The 20,108-nt window shown below is 36.0% G+C and overlaps 1 pseudogene; it reads left to right on the top strand.

Moving 5' to 3' along the window:
• Positions 1 to 4,687: 4,687 nt before the first annotated feature.
• On the top strand, positions 4,688 to 9,166 carry LOC145040304 (putative mitochondrial protein ymf1; annotated as a pseudogene).
• Positions 9,167 to 20,108: the final 10,942 nt, after the last annotated feature.

Genomic DNA, 20,108 nt, shown 5'->3' with positions numbered 1-20,108 from the left:
AAGGTCCCTATTGTTTATTTTTTTACGTGGTTGGTTACTGTCTTACCTAAAATGACTATTTGCCTTTTATTTATTTTTTTTATTTATTTAAATAAACACGCCCCCACCCCCACTCCCATCAGCTTACCTAACCTACCCCACAATTTTTTGCAATTTAAATAATAGTATTTTTAGGTAAGAAAGGGACCAAGCGCGTAACAAAAACAAATAATATCGACCAAGCATCTAACAAAAAGAAATATTAAACATTTTCCGAGTTAAAAAAATAAGTTAGGGACCAAACGCACAAATTACCCAAAACCATAGGCACCATTCATATAATTTACTCCATAAAAAACCTAAAAATTATAAAAATGCATAAAAAAATACTTAGAGATTACAAAACTTTATTTATTTATTTTTTTTTTGCATTTTTTTATGAAAAAATCGCATGTTTTTAAATAAATTCGCTGATTTTGTTTATTGAAAAAAAAAGTTAAAATTTTTTTTATAAAAAATTAAATTTTTTTTTATAAAAAATTTAAAAAAGTTTTGTAATCTCCAAGTATTTTTATACATTATTATGATTTTTAAGGTTTTTTAGAGTTCTTTTTTCCAAATAACCCTTATATATATATATATATATATATATATATATATATATATATATATATATATATATATATATGTGTGTGTGTGTAGGGAAAAGTGAATATACCCTTAAGGGTATATAAGTTTAGGTACCCAAACATCTATAATGAGTCGTTTTGTTTGATATATTCATTATAATGTTCTTAAACTTAAACTTCTAACTTAATTTACTTTCAAGATTTTTGAAATTTCCTTATTAACTTCCTCTTAGATCATATTTTTTTGCCGAACACATAGTAGACTATATATATTATAATTAAAAATGAAAATTATGTAAGAGGAAATTAAAGTATAAGAACATTGGACAATTACAATATATTTATTTGATAGAAAACGATGTAAAATTGTGAGTTTGGGTACCTAACTTATATACGTTGAAGAGTATATTCACTTTTCCCATATATATATATATATATATATATATATATATATATATATATATATATATATATATATATATATATATATATATATATATGTTTACGTTTATGTGAGATGGCCTAATTTTGTGAGACCGTGAAACGCAATACCACCCACTCATTTAATAGATAAAAAAACATTTTTAAAATGCAAAATAATTGAAATTTTTTGAAAATATTCTATATATGTGACAAATCTAGTAGAATATTCTAACATTTTAAAAATCACATTAAAGTATTTACACGTATTAAAAAATAACGGTAATTTGTTTTAGGTAATTAAAGTTTCGAAAATAATAATTAAAAAAAGAATTTTTGGATTTTTTCCTTTTATTATACATTTTAAAATTATTTTTCGATTTGGGCTCACGATCTCACAAAATTAGCATGGTCTCAAATGAACCTGAACACACACACACACACACACACACACACACACACACACACACACACACACACACATATATATATATATATATATATATATATATATATATATATATATATATATATATATATAATAACTTAGGATGCTTTGTGGCGTTTTTATAAATACTTTGGAAATAAGGATACGGGACATCATAATTATTATGAATTAGAGGCATTTTAGTAAATAAAATAATTTAGAACCCTATCATCAGATTAAATCACGTCAACCCCCACCTACCTCTCTTTCTTTCTTTCTTTCTTTCTTTCTTTCTCTCTCTCTCTCTCTCTCTCTCTCTCTCTCTCTGTCTTTTCTCTCTCTCTCTCTCTCATCCCGACTCCTATCGTCGCATTACCTCTAAAGAGTGCCTCCTCGTCGGAGATGAAGTCTTCATGCGTCCGGTGTTCGAAGACGGTGCCCAATCGTTTGCACATGGAGGAGCATCACTTTAAAACTAACCTCCGCCTCGCACAGAATCACCAAAAGCTTGATCTGTCAGCCTGTCCACGACGTTACTATATTCTCTGACATGAATCCATCGGAATTCCGAAAGAATCTTAGATTGAGATTTTGGATCTCATCTCAGTTTCCTGCCACCGTTAGCGAGGCTCCGATCCTTCCGATGAACGATCTCCTAATGATTTCAATTGGAGAGGCCATGGTGCAGTCACCCACTGATGTGAAGAATCAGGTACTCCGATTTAAACAATCAGTATCCTTCATCTAGAAATCTAGTAACATTTATTGTTGTTAATGTTATGAATTGCCCTGATTATCCAATTTTATGGAATTTTGTCCTACATACAGTACAAGGAATGTCCTCTTGACCTAAAAGAGGCGATTTGAAGTCTCTATTTGCTGCCCTAAGATGTGCAGATCTTCCTGAGTTGATCCAAGTGTAGATGACTTTTTTTGGTAAATATGGCAAACAAATCATCGAGTTATTTTGTGAGCTTGTGGTTGTTCGTCTTCCAATTATTGAAACTTAAAGGTATGTTTGATTCTCTCTTAATGTTTTAATTTAGATTCTTGATCTTTTTGTTTTTTTTTTCCCTTTATTTAAGCTTTCTATTGAGGATGCTTTCATGAATTAGAAGTGTGAAAGTTATCATATAATGATTTGAATGCCAAAAGCAGTTGGTAGGTCAGATTTCTTAATTTTCTATCAAGAAATATTAGTAATATATATTCTTGTTAATCTTATTGAATCTTGTACATACATACACAGAATGTTCTCTTGACCTGAAATAGGCGATTACTTCATCTATCAGCTAGGAACATTGAAAATTTTGATTATTACTAGATGATCATTACACTTTTACTTATTGATAGATTCATCGTCTATTAGTCTAATACTTTAATTGATTGCTCCACTTCAAGTGCAGAATTTTGTCGCCATGGCTGAAAATATGGTAACACAGGAACACGATGAACTCACTGAAGCTCTCAACAATCTATTTACTAATGTTTCCACCATGATTAAAGGAGATCTTCAAGTTTCATTACAACTGTTAGCAATTGTAATTGATTCTGTTTTTTTATCGTTGAGGTTTTCATTAATCATATGTCTCCATTCAAATTAAATAATCATTTCAATTATTGAAGAGTCACCATGATCAACTCAAATTACTTTCAAATTAGTGTTTTCCTGTAATTGATCTCTTATCACAACATAACTGTATGTGAAATTTCATATATTGTCATTTAGTTTATATGAATTCTTTTATATAGTTCATCTAAATACAATGTTAAGCTCTCGATCTCTCTGTTAATTGTTATACTCTTCAACTTTATTTGATCTAATAAAAAACAACAAGATGCGTTAGTGCTGATTATGTTTTTTTTGTTAATTAGCACTGGTAGGAGTCCTAATTTCTTAATATTTATTTCTATTAACAACGTTACACTTTGTTAAGATGTGTTTTGCTTAATAAAAATCATTCTATGAGAAATTTGATTCAGATTTCATCAACATTAGCAAATAAACTTGCGAGGTGTTATAGAGAGAAGATGACCTAAATGAGGCTTTCTAGGTATCTTGGAGGTTTTATTATATTATATATGTTTTATTTGATGATAATTATATATGTATATGAATCTTTGATGGTTGTAGCTGGCGGGTAAAGATGCATTAGCTGGTGGATAAATAACATGTAATTTACATATGAATTACATGTGATTCACATATGAATCACATGTAATTCACATATGATTGACTTGTGATTCACATGTAAATCACAAGTGAATTACATATGAATTACATGTGATTCACATGAAGATACTGTTAGTGAGAGACATTTAAGTACCCTCCCCATGTTGACATTTTTTGTTGATGAATCTTCAGTGAGTGGAAACAAGCAACCTTACTAAGCTAGGAAAGTTCCTTGTTGAGTAAGGTCGACTTTCTTCTAATGCTTGGGTGCTTCATTCTCATATCGATCATTTAATATCATTGATGTTTTCTTTTTTTGTCGTTTTCTTATAGGAGTGTTAATGAACCCCACTTATGTTTTCTTCGCTTGCTCTATAGTACGAGCCTCATACCAAGTCACACCCCTTTAATATGATGATGATGGGCCACCCTCTTTTCTTTTCTTCACCAATCCTTATTTACTAAATTACTACTACGACTTTTTTGCGGTATACAACTCTATTGGTAGAAGGAAAAATGCATGCATTAAGATTTAAAACTTGTGTACTTTTGGGAAAGATTTGGAACCAAAAACTTACAATAATTCAACCTTCATTCTTCGAAGATTGATGAACAAGAAGATATCTAGTAAGAGAATGATTTATTCTTGAAAACATTTGAATAGTTACATCCAATTATAAACTACACGAAAAAGAAATCCAATTTCCATCCAATCTCCAGTTCGAATTCAATGGGTTTCCTAGTATAGTCCCAGTCGTTTCTGGTTATCTTCCACATAAGTTTGATTATGTATTTATATATACTTTGCCTCCAAATTAGGGCGAACTATTTCTTTCTTTATTTTGTCTCTCAAGTGGCTGTCTTACTCGGAATGAAGTCCATCTATTCTATTTTTGTAAAAATTCACTTCCCTACTGCTATGGCCTTCGTGATTGGTTCTGCTTGTCGAGCACTCATCACGCCGGAGGCAAGCGCCTCCCTGGCGTATTGGGTAAGTCTGTCGAGTAGTGAAATCATACATTCTAATTTTGGTTTTCATGGACCATCACACTCAAACTCATGAATGTAGGATTCGTTCATCGATCCCAAGGGTGGATGAAGTGGTGCCGCCCTCTTATCCATAATTGTATATTTGAATCATCAATTAGGCCATCCGTAATAAGTCTTATATAGAGGGAAATCATGTTAAGAGTAATTAGAGAGCAAAGATCTCCATATATTCTTATCTCATTCCATTCTAGTGGCTCAACCAGTAACCAATGGCAAAAACAAAAAAAAAATACATGCTTTCCAGATAGAACCCAAATTCGCCCAAAGTATTTTAGAACCGGAAAAAATATGTAGTTTTCCGCATAACTTATGTATAGTGCATGTTCCACTTGTATATCATATTTGGCCGAAGAAACATCGAACATGTTGGAGTTCTTACATAGTTACCTTGTTGGGATTCCATGGACCAAGATCTTTTATTATATGGGAATTATTATCTACTTTAGTAAATCATATGGATGTAGAAAAAGCTTCTCATTTTGAGGAAATTGGAAACATCGGTTTCCGATTTCTATTTAACCAGTTCATATCTATGTTGTCACACCACCGAACCGATAAAACGGCGGAAACGTTCGGGGGCGGATGACATCATGTACAATATCATAACAATTGAATAATAGAGATCAAAACATTACAAACATTGTATTGATACTTTAATATATACATTGAGTTTGAATCATTGTTTGTTTGACTCCAAAAACATATGGAAAAAATATAAGACGTAACAATGCTAAGCTCCGTCATCGCAAAACATGTGTGGGTACATGTCTATTGATTCCCTGAGAATACAAGTGGTTTTGAAAAAGTGACAACACTTAATTTGGTATGTTCATAAGCATTTTGTATGAGAAATATATGTTTTTGTTCCTAGAAATGATAGTGTGTTCTTCTAGAAAATCCAATATTTTCTTTTACATGTAATGTAGTCTTAAATACCCTAAGACTAAAAATGTAATGGTATTGTTGTACTCTAAAGTAGTGTAATGTAGTTTTATATCTTTATAAAACCAATTGAATGCATTTTTCCAGAATGTAAACTGTATTGTACATGAAAATGGTGTAATGTAGTTTTATATAAATAAAACCATTTGACAAAATGTATGTATTCGTAAACCAAACATATTGTTAATACCCAACTTTGAGTTATTATAACCATGTTAAATATAGTTTATTTATTGAAATCCAATTGTATGTTTCGTGTGTATATATATATATATATATATATATATATATATATATATATATAATTCGTAAGAAAAGTGTAGTGTTTTGTACGAAAGCTTCATGGATTTGTAATTTTTGAAAAACTTAGCATGTATATGTTCACAAGTTTGGAAATAAATCTATTTCGTGTATTTTAGTATTCTTTCACAGACAATCGTAAAAGTATGAGATATCATATTGTGTTTTTAACACAAGTTTTCTTTTGTTTTACTTGGATCCCCCCTCCCCCTAATAGAAAATTTGTGGAAAATGTAGGGTATGAACTCACCTCGTGTGTGTTCTTTGCTGGATAATGCAGTGGGTGGCGATGTTCTTCAAGGTAGAAGATGTGAATATAGTCGTATGTAACACTAGTCAAAATAGGTCAATAACAATCACATGTGATTATGCCAATCATGCAATGCGATGTTGTTTAATTAGTAATGTGATAAACTTACTATGTAGTTCTTGATAAATTATAATAAAAATATGAACTTTATTTATAATACAACTCAAAGTATATGTCCATACGACTCCAAAGATATAGAGAACGTCTAAATCTCACTTCGCGTGAAAAAGTTATGATAACCGAACACTATAAATCTCTATAATAAGAGGATTTTAAAATAGGCTTAGAATTAGCTATTGGAGTCTAAAAGAGAGTTGTAGTACTTGTAAATACCGTGGATATAAAGAACGTTAAAAATGGTGTTCATATGCGAAAGTTATGACCTTATGAAGATACAGTTGTTAGAAACCCTAATCTGAATGAGCTCACGACGTGAGCATAGAAACTCACGATGTGAGGAGTCAAATTGCCACATTTCAGACCTAGAATGTGCGTGGCGAGGCTACGAAGGGATAAGTTCTAACCTCACGATGTGAGCAAGGATATCTCACAACATGAGGAGTCATATGGCTACATTCCGAAGCTAGGGACGCAAATGGCAAGTCTACGGGGTGACCATACAAGGCTCACGACGTGAGACTATATGGATCACGACGTGAGAGGCTAAAAATCTTCCTATAAATAGCAGTTTCAACCTCAACCAATCTTACTCCTGAACTTCTTTCTCCTCTCTCATTTGTTGAAGCCCTCTTGCATCTCTAGCCTAACAACCTTGTACCGCTGACCGTTTCTGCTTAGATTACATAAAATCACGCTACTAGGGTGAGTTTCACGACCCCACTTTTTTATATTTTCGGGGGAAAACGCATGCTAAATATTGAACACAAGTTAATACTATAATTATATGATAGTAAGTTCGTTAATTGGGATATAATTATTTGTATCTATACAACTATCGTAAACTTGTTAGCGTGTTATTGTTATAGTATTATACTAATGTAGATCTTGAGTTATAATTAGGATTCTATATATATTTTGTGTGCGATATAGTTCTATAGTTATACTCGTAAGTTCTATCTGTTAATTGAAATGTACATTGTTATTATTGGTTTTATGTCAAGATAAAACTAGGAAGGTTATATGTTGTTATTGTTGGTTTTATGTCAAGATAAAACTACGAACGTTATATGTTGTTATTATTGGTTTTATGTTAAGAGAAAACCTGATTTTAACTCAAATTATAGCTATTATACTGCCTAATTATTATAAAAATTAGGAGTAATGCGTAAAGCATAGTCTAATAACTTACGGTTTTAGACATGAATATGCTTTTACTACTAGAACTAACGGAACTCGACAAGTCTAAATGAGCTATTGTATTCATCAACTAAGATTGAAAATCTTAGGGAAAATCCTCTGACGTGTAACCACTAATCCCGTGCGAGTGAGGAAGTTGTGTATGAATAAGATATGGGTTGACAACCCCAATTGTGGTTGTTAGCTACAACCAAACTTAAGCGAGTGATGCACTGTCCTTTTATTTGTTTATTGTTCCAATGTTGATGAAGCATGTGGAACTTATCTTAAGATGTGAAACTTGTAGCATCAAGCAGAGGTTTGAAACTAGTCATACAACCACGGTTATGGACTCATGGTAGAAAATTGTTAGAAGCATTATACTTTGTCGATATACAAGTATGAATGTTAACTATAAGTTTCCCAAACATTTATACTTTAGGTATAAGGAACTTGTAGGTATACTACTTGCTCATTAAGTAGACAAATATACTATACTACATACTCGTATAGAATTGAAATAGATTTATACGTAGCGGCTTTTAATTGTATAGAATTGAAATAAGATTTATACATAGCAATCTCTGTTTGTATGGCATTACAAACACCTATATGCATAATATATGAAACGTATAGGTATACTACTTATTTGGTAAGTAAACCATTATACCTAGGAAATATATGCTATATGTTAGAAACAAGTATGAGTCAAAATAATATCTTCAAACTATATTATATACTTTTCCAACTTGGGAAAAAGTACTATCTTTACTCAGAGTCAAAACCTATGAACTCACCAACTTTATGTTGACGTATTTTCAAAACGCATGTGTTTTCAGGAATTTGATAAGCTGGAATAATATAACTTTCTATTATCAATAAAGGTATGTAGTTTATGATAAATCTTTTATACTGTTCAATATATATTTGATAACTATGATACAAGGAATGACGTTACACCGCTCGGTGTTTCCGCCGACGGCCGGGGTGTGACATCGTATCAATGTTTTTTTAATAATCAAGCTATATAAAATAGCCTTCTGGGTAAGTTGATGAAGTTCCTGGGAATATCTTGTTGATGTTCTTGGGAAAGTTTGGAGATTAGAAGAAGTTCTTATCAATTTTGAGAGAAAAGTGAGGGGAGTTTGAGACGTAAAATTAGAAATGGGAAGGTGATCTCGGTCTAATACCTATAAAGGGGATAAGGATGACGTGATGTTTACATTGAAATGTGTAATTTGGCACCTAGGAAAAAGTGTCATAGGGTAAGTTTTGGTTATTTCGGCTTATCCTCACCGAAATCACCTTGATTTCGGTCCAAAACCTCAACCAAGAACTAGAGTCTTCGTTCTAGAGTGGTTCTTGGTCTAGGGTTCTTAGTCTAGGTGGGATTTCGGCCTAAGGTGTTCTCGACTAAGGTAAGATTTTGGTTAGCATGTGGTTTTTATTCCTAAAACTGAAAACCTCAAAATTAAGTGAATTTTCATGATTTAAATTTTAACTATTTAATTATTTGACTTATGTTTGACTCGTTTGACTTGTTTAACTTTTATTAACCCAAAATAACCGGTTGCCACATATGTTTTGTGTGTTCCCCAGAGTAATTCAATCTCTTCAATCTCAGGATACCACCTAAGTAACTATAATTGCGGCCAGAGAGTCACATGGATCGGGTAAAAAGACATTGAGGTTCGGTTGGATGACATACATCATGGTTGGTCCCATCACCACTGGGGATTAGACATATATATATATATATATATATATTCTTATTTATTTAAATAGCTGGAAGACCACAAAATAGGGTGAAAAAAATAGAAATCCCTTCTTTTAAGTTCCTCCCAAATACATGGCTTACATATCTGACACAATATTCTTGGAAAACAAACAAATCGCAAGTCTCTAGGAGAATTGGCCATTCAATATTGTGAAATAATCGAGACCGAAAATGGAGAAAGAGATATGAACAAAAAGGATTAACCAATCGATGAATGAACATGAAACCATTTCTCCGCAGAGGTATGAGAAAAGGGTTGAAGGTAGTGAAGTAGGTGAAGTGGTTAGATTTTATGAGTTTTCCCACCACTTCTAGATGTGATTCCAAGAGCCTAACGAGAATGAACACCACGCAGAAAGTCAAAACCATACTACCTAATGGAATGTTTAATCGATCCATTCTAAATTGACCGAATTGGTACAAAGTTGTAACATGGAAGAACCATAGAAAACACAAATTATTTAAAAAACATAGTGACCTACTAATTATAGAAGTAGGATTTTTTGTAAGCAATAAGAACTTAAATAATATAATTTAAGTGTACCATTTTCTTTCCCATTTTGAGTAAAAGGTGTTGGGTCTTCTAAGCAACTATACACTAGATCATCGCAACAGAAGCATTCCAAAATTATCTTAAGTGCATGCACCCTAGGATCTAAGTTTTACTATTATAGAAACATACTTTTAAAGCTAAAATTAGAAGCTAAAGGAATAGGGATTCATATAGTAACCTTTAGATAATTTGATTGCATTGTATACTTGAACTCTTGATTCTCTTTGTTGCTTCTTGGAAGATTGGTGCGCCAAGTAGAGTACATATAATGTTTCACACCCGAAACCAAGAAACCTAGAAACTAAGAGAGAGATAGGGGTGAGAATAAAAAAAAATAGTGCGCTATTTATTACTTAAATTATTTATAGAACCCTTAAGGGAGGCTCTAAAACCATACACCACCTATGGGCTTCTAGAATGTTCCCTTTGTTCAACTATTGAAAAATTAATATTCAGCCCATGTACTTTATATTAATCACAGTTTAATTCCAAATTAATTCTAGCAAGTGTCTAAGTAATTTATTAATTATATAATAAATTAATAAAATACTATATCAATCTCCTAAAACTATTTCTAGCTATTCTTACTCTTGAGGGAAACCTAAAAGGACATTGTTATTATTCCCAAAGTTACATTAATTAGTTATGATATTTGACACCTATTTCCAACAATGTCATGCTTGCACAATTCATTAACTACTATTGCTCAGACTGACTTTGAAAACCAACAAAGTGTCCTTTCCACATCAATTTCCGAACTTCGATCTTATCAAAAATTGACCCTTATATAATTGATCAAATATTCATTTGTTTCTTTCAAGATATCATTGTGGACTGAGTCATGGATTATGAATCAACCTAACAGTTAGTCAGTTGTTTCTTGATTTCTGATTTATGATGATCAAATCAGACTAAAAACTGAACACATCAATCAAGTATGGGTTAGGCCTATCACATAAATATCATCATTAAATCACCGAGGGGCCTATGATGTCACACCCCAAAACCAGAACGGCGGAAATGTTCTGGGGTGGATGACGTCATGTCAAGTATCACAACATATGCAGTATAGTAATCAAAGTACAACAACCATTGCATTAATAGTAATAATTTTACATAGTTTACATTGCATAGAAACATCAAAGTAATACAGAAACTAATATAGATGCAGCTCGGTACTCGGCTGTTTCCGCAATTACTGCTGGGATGTACCTATCTATTAATGATCTGAGAATACAAGTTATTTTGAAAGCGAGTATCAGCATTTTTATAATGCTGGTGAGTTCATAAGTATTTAGTGTCATTTGTATAATTACACATTTTTATTCAAAATAACTTTATGAAAGATAGTAGCGTAGAATCTACGGTGTATTAGTGTCCTTTCTAGAAAAGCCTATATTTTCTAATTAAAAGAAGTCTTCTACCAAGACCTGACGAGTTTATGTTTTAAAGTGAAATTTTCCCCAAATTACTATTCTTACCAAAACACAGTATTGACTTTATAGGAAAAATAAGTAAAACACAAGTAAAAATACTAGGGGAAAATAACATATACTTCAGCAGTAACACTGCTGACTAAAATGAAAACATAGACTCCAGGAGAGTATCGAATAGTTCATACGCCTAGCTCAGTCTAATAAAAGGAAGCATAAAATCCAGATAGTATCGAGGGAATGATACAGCTTGCAAAATCTAAAACAAAAGGGTGAATGTGAACTCAAATGTAACCATGTTGATCGACGATAGAGTATCCGATGACCCTCCAGGTCACGCGTAAAGATAGTGGCATTAGAGGTAGTGGCATTATGTCACCCATGGGCCTTACCGGCGTGGACTGTAGCTAGTAGTCTCGGTGTGGGAGTGTCAGTCCCGTATAGATCTATACACATGATGTTCGCTCTCCTTCCTGGAGACTCTGGTTACACGGTGTTGACGCAATGAAGCATTATAGCTAGAAATAGTGTGTCGCATTCTAAAGCAAAAGAGAGAGAGAGAGAGAGAGAGAGAGAGAGAGAGAGATAGAGGTAGAGATAGAGATAGAGATAGAGATAGAGATATAGATACAGATATAGATGTAGATACAGATAGAGATAGAGAGAGAGATAGAGTCTCCTAGTTATTCCTACAATAATTACTAGTGTATCTCATCTATGAACTGGTCGATGGAAACCTTTATGTATATACTTGTATACATGATATATAACTAATGTTTAAACGACCTTCGGACAGATGCCCGATACCCACCAGACCACATCCCAACGAGGAAAAGGAAATAGGGCGAACTAACCTTCCTAAGTCTTTTAAACATTATTTATATAATTATACAAATATAGGCATGCATTTAACGAAATAAATACATAGAAGAAACTTTAGTAAAACCTTTATAATTAATAATTCTACGACTTGATGTCATTATGTAAAACAAGCTTTAAAAAGGGTTTTTATAAAACAGTTTTAGTGAAGAAAACCTTTAATAAGTCATTACACTGGACATCTCTTTAGAAAACACACTTTGGAAAACATTGGATAACATTTAATGATCTAAAAAGAGATATTCATACTTTAACAAGATTTGAAAACATGATTTGAGAATCTCAATTTGTTTAAAACAGTTAACATGCAAGAGTCTAGTTAGCTATACAGTTATTAATCACATACAATTTATCTAATAACTGTACCATTGAACTTGTATTACCCCCCTATAAAAACAATTAAAATCATTTAAAAGGTTAATTCAAGGGTATGAACTCACCTGTTGTAAGTGGATCGGATGGAGGTGTCGGTTGGGTGCTCGGTGTCAAGTAAAGACTTGAACACACTTAGTGACCTATTAAGATATGATAACATATGTTTACATACAATTAGTAATTATAATACTACTTAAACATGTATAAGCATCCTAGTGTGCGGAAAACACTTTGGTCAAGTGCTAGGAGGCTATAGGGTTGAAATACGGGGGGTGTATGGCCTAGTTAGGGAGTTTACTGTTCAAGAGTAAACTCTTTATGAAGTTTTTGGCCCTAAGACCATATCCCCATGAGTTTACGGCCGTAAACTCATGGGTGGTGTGTTCTTGGATGTTTTAAGGTCTTATATCACTCGTAGAGTTTGGCTAGGTTCACATTTAGGGCTTAAGAAGGGTTTAAGGCTCCAAATAGAGCATTTAAGGGAGTTCATGGCTGTAAACTTAGAGTTTACGGCCGTAAACTCTCACTTGGTCATTCCCTTCATGAATCAAGGTCTTAAATGAAAGGATATAAAGTTCTATGCATTTTTCCAGGCCATATGGGGAACTTAGGGCATTATTTGGCCTCATTATGTGAGTTTACGGCCCATGGACCAATTCCTGGGGGGTTTACGGCCATAAAATCCTAGGTCCTTGGTTTCTTTGATGTTTAAAGGCCCTACTTCAATTGTGGTTGATTCTAGACATTTTACCAAGCCTTAGGAGGTGTTTAAGGGAAAATTTAACACCTTAAATGGTGTTCACGGCCCATGAAGAGGGGTTTATGGTCCAAGAGTGTTATTGGGCTGTAAACTCTTGTTTACTCTCCATATGATAAGGTTTTGGTGTTCCAAGCTCATATGTGTAAGTCCACAAGTCATATATAAGCTCTAGGAGTGATTTAGGAGGGTTTTGTGGCTTCAAAACCCCATTTATAAGTGTTTGCGGTCCAAGAGTGTTCTTGGGCTGTAAACACATGTTTATGAGGCTTTTGGATGTCTTAAACACGAATTTGCATGTTAAATGAGCTAAACAACAAGTTAGGGTAGATTACTTACTAGTTTGGGGCTTGAAGGAGGTGTTTTTGGATCAAAATCGGCTTTGTAGAGAGAGAGAGAGAGTAGAGAGAGATTGAAAAAGGTGTAAATGAGGTTCATTCACCCTTATATAGGGTTTTGAGTTTGTGGCTCGGTAGAAATCTACCCGATACTGACGTTGAACAGGGCTTTTGGTCGTACCCGATTGAATGGTTGTAACTCGACGGGGTCGTGAATTAGAAACTTTTCTAAAAAGTATATCGATGGATTTTCATGTGTTTCTACTGCATTTTGAACACTCGTGAAGTTATAGTAAAAGTCCCAAATTTAATTAACCTAATCCAAAAAGGTTAACGAAACAATTTAATAAAACAAGTTTTATTAACGGAATAAGGGTTTACCGTGACATAATAAATTTCAGGTTGTCAGATCATCCCCCCGTTAGAGGGAATTTCGTCCTAAAATTAGGGTTTAGGAAAGGAAATAGGCATGAACACTTGTGTAAAGGTATGAGGGTACTTCCTATTCGGTTGGTCCTCGCACTCCCAAGTGAACTCTAGCCTTTGTTTGGCGTTCCAACGACTTTCACCTAACGGGATGCGGATTTCGTTTTTGTTCTGTTAGCGATTCCTACAGGTTCGTCTACGAAGTTAGGGTTCCCAATGATTTCTGTCAAAATCAATGGGATACAAAGAGTGACGTCGGGCAAACACTTTTCAAGTCTAAGACGTGGATTTTATTTGGGGCAAAGCTTATGGAATTTCCAAAAGTAGTCGTGGTATGTCGAGGGTTGGTTCTTAGAAAGCTCAGGTTATCCTTGGATTTGTGTTTCTTGTTGATTTGCTTTCAGAGGGCCTCTGGGTCATCAGATGAATTGGATGTCTATGAGGATCTGTTTGCTGCAGGGCGTCTATCTCAACCTAGTGCAAAATGAACATGCACTTTTAGTTCGAGATGTTCCTGACAGAACTATCAGGGTCGGGGAGTGAGGGTTTTACCAGACGGCTGTTTAGAATGCCTCTAAACTTTACATCATCATCTAGTTGATGCTCCCACAATATGATTCCTAATAGGATGAACCATGCTCTTACTTGCCTTGTTGCTTCATGATTAGCAATCTATGCTCAGGGCTAACTCAGTTCTTAGAGATTTTCTTGTAGTGTTGGACTATCTCGGGAGGTGGTTCTGCAATTTCCGTGTGAGATAGTAGTCTTGGAACACCTGGTAGTCCAATGAATCTCTAAGATATGCCCTATTCTCTGAGGTGTCAGTTTATTCCAGCTATAGAAGGCGCGTGCACTTGTATAACCCATCGACTAACACCTAGACTGGTGTTGAGTCTAAAATCTCTTCGGGATTTGGGTTACGAGGTTTAATGCAACCTACTTTTGGACTTTATTCAAGTATTCTTGGCTGCGGAGGTTATCCTGTGGTTCTTAACATTCTAGTATTCACTTCGGAAAATGCAGTCAATCATCTACAGGGCGATGGTGACTTCTTCCACGAGGTGAGGTGGAGTTTCCTAGGCACTACTTGTTGTTAACGGGATAGACGAAGTGCCTAAGTAGTGCAAGTATCCTTTGCAACTACTCTTCTGGTGTTTCAGAGTTTTCTCGATTTAGATCAAATCTAGAAAGTATAGGGTTCTGTTACCCGAAACTTCTAATTTCCTCACCCACTCTTCTCAACATTTAACTTATCGCTGCTTCCAGGTTTTTGAGATATCTGCTGAGATGCTTAACTCATGGGATTAAGCGTGAATGGATGGTTGTAGTCAATGTCCCTGACTCTTACAACTTGAGTGACTTATCCTAACTGAGGGTGCTAGCTATTATATTAGCTTAACCGGGATGACAACAATTTCGGATTTGTGGTCATTTAGTAGCTCAACCCGCAGTTGTTCTCTTGACTCTATTTCTTATTCTATGGGATAGGATGTAGGGTGTTACTATGAGGTTTGTGGTAGAGCTCATACTTGGCTTAACCACTAATACTTGGCGTATGCCAGCCGTATATAATTAAGGTCGGCAGGATTTTCAGTTGTGCGAATCCACCCCAAACCCACAACCAAACAAGGAATAGGGAGTAGGGAGGAAGCACACATCTTAAATCTTTTTGATCTAAATTATATACCACTCTTATGAACCTACCCAGATAATAGTAGTCAATCACATGAGTTCTTTCCCCTTGATTTACAAACCAGATTGTGAGGTGCTAAGGGCCTGTCTATGGGATCTACGGAGTAGGTTTCGGGTGGTTATCGTCTTCCGGAATGCCTGTAGTGTGTTTCACTTCGGGTTCTATCTGTCTAAGAAGTGGTTGGTTAACAGTGCGCAGTACCCTACTCAGGGGTATTTCGGATTGTTTTTAGATAAGAGGGACGACTAACGGATTTCATTAGGTTTTATTATTAGATTCGGAAGAACCTTTATTTGCCGAAATGGCTACGGTGAAAGTTCTTTTTACACAACACTTAGGAATTTACACATGGTTGTACTAAGTCGAACCATGATTGATAGAGGCGTCGAGGTTGACAAACATTAACATGACATAGAATGAGGGTCGATAGAGCTATGCGCTGAACGACATACAAGTTTCTTGGCGTCTCGGGTTTCGTCCCATATCACTATCGCAAATACTTGATCCGATAGATTCGACATGGAATTATAGAGGGTACTGAGTGTTTTGGAATAGTGTACCTTTCATGAATGGATTCTCACGAGGCCTTTCTATAATCACCTAGCATACACTAGTCATGTATAATTAAGGTGGGGAGGACTGTTGACTGAGCGACTCCGCCCTAAATCCACAACCAAACGAGGAACAGGAAATGAGGCGGCATCACTCACTCGAGGTCTATCCATCTTAATTATGCATGGCCTTATCGTATATACCGAGCCATCATAGCTTTACCTTGTGAATTTTTTTTTATTTTATAACAGTGCTGCGACTTTCAATAGCTTTACAGTATTAGATTTACTACAAGATTAGTGTTGTGAACTAGGCGTATTACAAAAGCAAGTACACGCAGTACGAGGGTCCCTATACTAATGGGGTCTCGCAAAAGATAAGGTTCTGGTTGCACTAGTTCTAAACAGTTTACTATTCTGATACAACAAGCTCTTAGAATACTTTAACGAGGGTCTGGAGTAGTTTCTCCTGCAGCAGTCATCCTTAGTATCTTCCCGTCTGCGCCGGAGTTCTTTATTATCAGACAGTCCTTTTGAGGTGTCCCATCTCGCCGCACTGGTGACATGTCTGGTTCGCACTAGTATTGGTGGTGGGGGTGAGGTTCTTAATCAGAGTTACGTGGACACGGGTGCCCTCCTCGTTCCTCCACTTTGAAAATTTTCCTTTAAAGAGTACGACTTTAACACCACCTTTGTGTGTAGGGTTGGTCCTGATGCTAGGGACTTGTGAAATGGGTCGTACTGGTGCTGAAGGGGCGGGGGTTTCCGCTTGCTGCCGTTGTGTGGCAAGTCTTTGGAGTCGTTGGCGTTCCTTTCGAACTCGGTGTTTTCGTTTCCTCCTCTCAGTTTTGCAACTCTGCGTGTCCGTGACTGTCACCATTTGTTGGCTTCTTGGATCAGTACGACGATCAGAATTTTCCATTCCTTTGTCAGGGATTGCATTACTAGCGTTGAGGTTTGCAAGGACAGCTGGCACGGCAACTGTTATTGCAGCTTGGAAAGTGGCGGCATCGATATGAAGGATAGGGGCTTCGTTGTTCGGCTGACTATCTTCGAATGATGATATGATTCTGTAACACGAAAGACAAGGGGTTCGTGAGTGACCAAGGTTGGATCTAGATTATTTGATTCTGACTAAGAGATGGGCTATTATACATGAGAACTCAGCTTATACACATTATGATATAATTGAGACTTGGTGGATAGTAAAATGTGTGATTCTATTTTAGTTTCACATCCCGACGAGGAAAAGAAACTAAGTCAGCAGTCTCACATTTTACTGTCTACCAGGTCTTCGTTATATATAACTTGGAAATGTATGAGCGATGAAATCATACTAATAAACTTCTTACTAACCCTTCATACTGACTAGAATTCCTAGTAAGGGTTATCTTTGGACCTAGATGTATTTCAATCGTTTACCAATGGAGTAGGAGTATGTTCTCGAAGGTTTGACCTACATCCCTATGATGCAGTCCTGGTATCAAGGTAGGGTATGAGTATCGGAAAGCCATAAGATAGGGGTCGTTCCTACTAAGTTATCTTATACTGGAGAGATTCACTCTCCGGCTCTAGAAAGATCTGAGGACAGTTCGGAACGAAGACTGCAGGAAGAAAGGCTCATGAAGACTTATGGCTAAACACTCTCAATCGAGGTGTTGGGATCCGCTCTAATCATATTACTTGCAACGGGAAAAGGCGATTTACCTAAGACATAGCTTGAGTAGTGTAATCACTAACTCACTAAATTGTATTATTTTATGGGTGTATTACCGTGACTATAACGAGGAAAAGACATTTCTCAGGTTCCATATATTGGCTCCCTCTGTCTACCTCTTGTCCTTGACTGGGGGCCGGCATTGGTTTTCTTCGGATAGATACCTAGGGTTCTCCTCTCGTGTAGACATATTGAATTTCTACTCCGTCTTACTTCCGATTATGACTCTGAATGTCACCACTTCATGATGGATGACTGAAAATCTCGAAAGTTCAGGCGAATTTCCCACTGTTGTCCCTAAAAGTTATAGGCACTTGGTGGTTTCAATAGTCTCATCCCAGTTCATTTATTTCCGAACTGGAAATATTCTCAATGAACTTCTTCTGAGTTCGGATCAACTCTTCTATCAAACACTGAAGTGGATAAGGTTTTCTACAGAGTTCGTGCGAGAATGGAAATGTCTAAAGAATCCTAAGAGATTATTAACATTTCACTGGGTGATCCATATCGAGTCCTACTAAAATTACATAGGGTACACAAATTATATATAGCTTAGATCCGATAGGCCTTCGAATATGTGATACTACTCTATATCCACATCCCAACGAGGAAAAGGAAGTAGAGCGAAACCACGGATTCTTAGTCTATGGGATTCTTATTATATATAACCTCGGGAGTATACCCTCTGTAATCGTAGGTATATCAATAAGGATCTTTTTGTAACATCCTGAAATAGCAAGAGTTGAGTGGAAGGGCAAAAAGTGTAATTTAGGAAAGAGTGACTCGACGAGTCCATGGATGGACTCGGCGAGTAGAGTCGCGACTTGGTCGCGTGTTAAATAGCCGACTCGGCGAGTCAATGAGATGGACTCGGCGAGTAGGCGCTGAGTGGAGAAAACCCTAATTCTCGGGGTTGAGCCCTATATAAAGAGCATTATGTTTCCTCCCCAGCCTCTTTATCACCCCTTTGAGTCCCTGAAACCCTAAAATCGTGGAGAAGCACCACTGTTGAGTGGATTAGAGCTTGGAGAAGTAATTTTTGAAGAAAGTATGGGAAATTGAAGGTGTGGAGCAAAGGGCTTTGCTTGGATTCGAGTTTCCTTGCAGATTGGGGCGTTCCTTTGAGGTAATATCTCGTTCTTAGGCTGCTGTTATCTTGTCTCTTCATTTTGGGATTTAAGGGAAGCTTATCTTGGATGCTATTGGAATCTAGAGGTTAGATATGAGGTTGCTACCTCAGATCTGGAATGGATGAGAGTTGGAATGCAGGAAAGTCCCTGTGTTGAGTGTTGGATGAAGCTATCTTGTCCCAAACCTTAGCCCTAAAGTGCAAAATGCATAGATCTCTTTGGATTCACGTAAAGTTTGCCACTTTACGTGATGAATGAGTTGTAGGAGGCTAGATCTATGTTTTGGATCAATTTCATGGTCTGGAACGCTTATGTATGGATTTAGACCGGTGGTACTCGGTGAGTCACATGGGTGGACTCGACGAGTTGCTTGAAGATGAGCTGAGACTCGACGAGTTGGAAGAACAACTCGGCGAGTTGGATGATGATGGCCTGAAACTCAGCGAGTTGTATGGACAACTCGACGAGTAGGTTGATGATAGCCTTAGACTCAGCGAGTTTGTTTTTGGACTCGGCGAGTCTTGTCGAAGAGTTCAAATATTTTCTGGTTGAGTCGAGAACCGGCGAGTCAAGGGATGACTCGGTGAGTTTTGTGCGAGTGGACTCAGAGTTGTTGGACTCGGTGAGTCTCGGGGTGACTCGGCGAGTTAGGTCGCGGATCGAGTGAAGTTTTGAGTATGGGAACTCGGCGAGTCATAGGGCTGACTCAGCGAGTAGGGTTAGTCAGGGGTTGACTTTGACCTAGTATTTGACCAAGGGTTAACCAATGGTTTCCAGGGGTACTTTGGTAATTGTTGATTATGGTTTTGATTTTAGTGCATTGGTGGCTATCCAGTGGTGGAGATCGTATCAGCGATCGGAGCAACTTGAGTTATCTGTTCAGTCGGCAGTTTCAAGGTGAGTTATCCTCACTATATCTATAGGGTTTAAGGCACCAAGGCCGACCCTTTTAT

Source organism: Lactuca saligna, chromosome 4 (assembly GCF_052625555.1).
Source record: "Lactuca saligna cultivar CGN05327 chromosome 4, ASM5262555v1, whole genome shotgun sequence".
In the NCBI taxonomy this organism is placed as follows: domain Eukaryota; kingdom Viridiplantae; phylum Streptophyta; class Magnoliopsida; order Asterales; family Asteraceae; genus Lactuca; species Lactuca saligna.
Note: the sequence above shows the minus strand (reverse complement) of the source record. Positions and strands in the feature narration are given on the sequence as shown.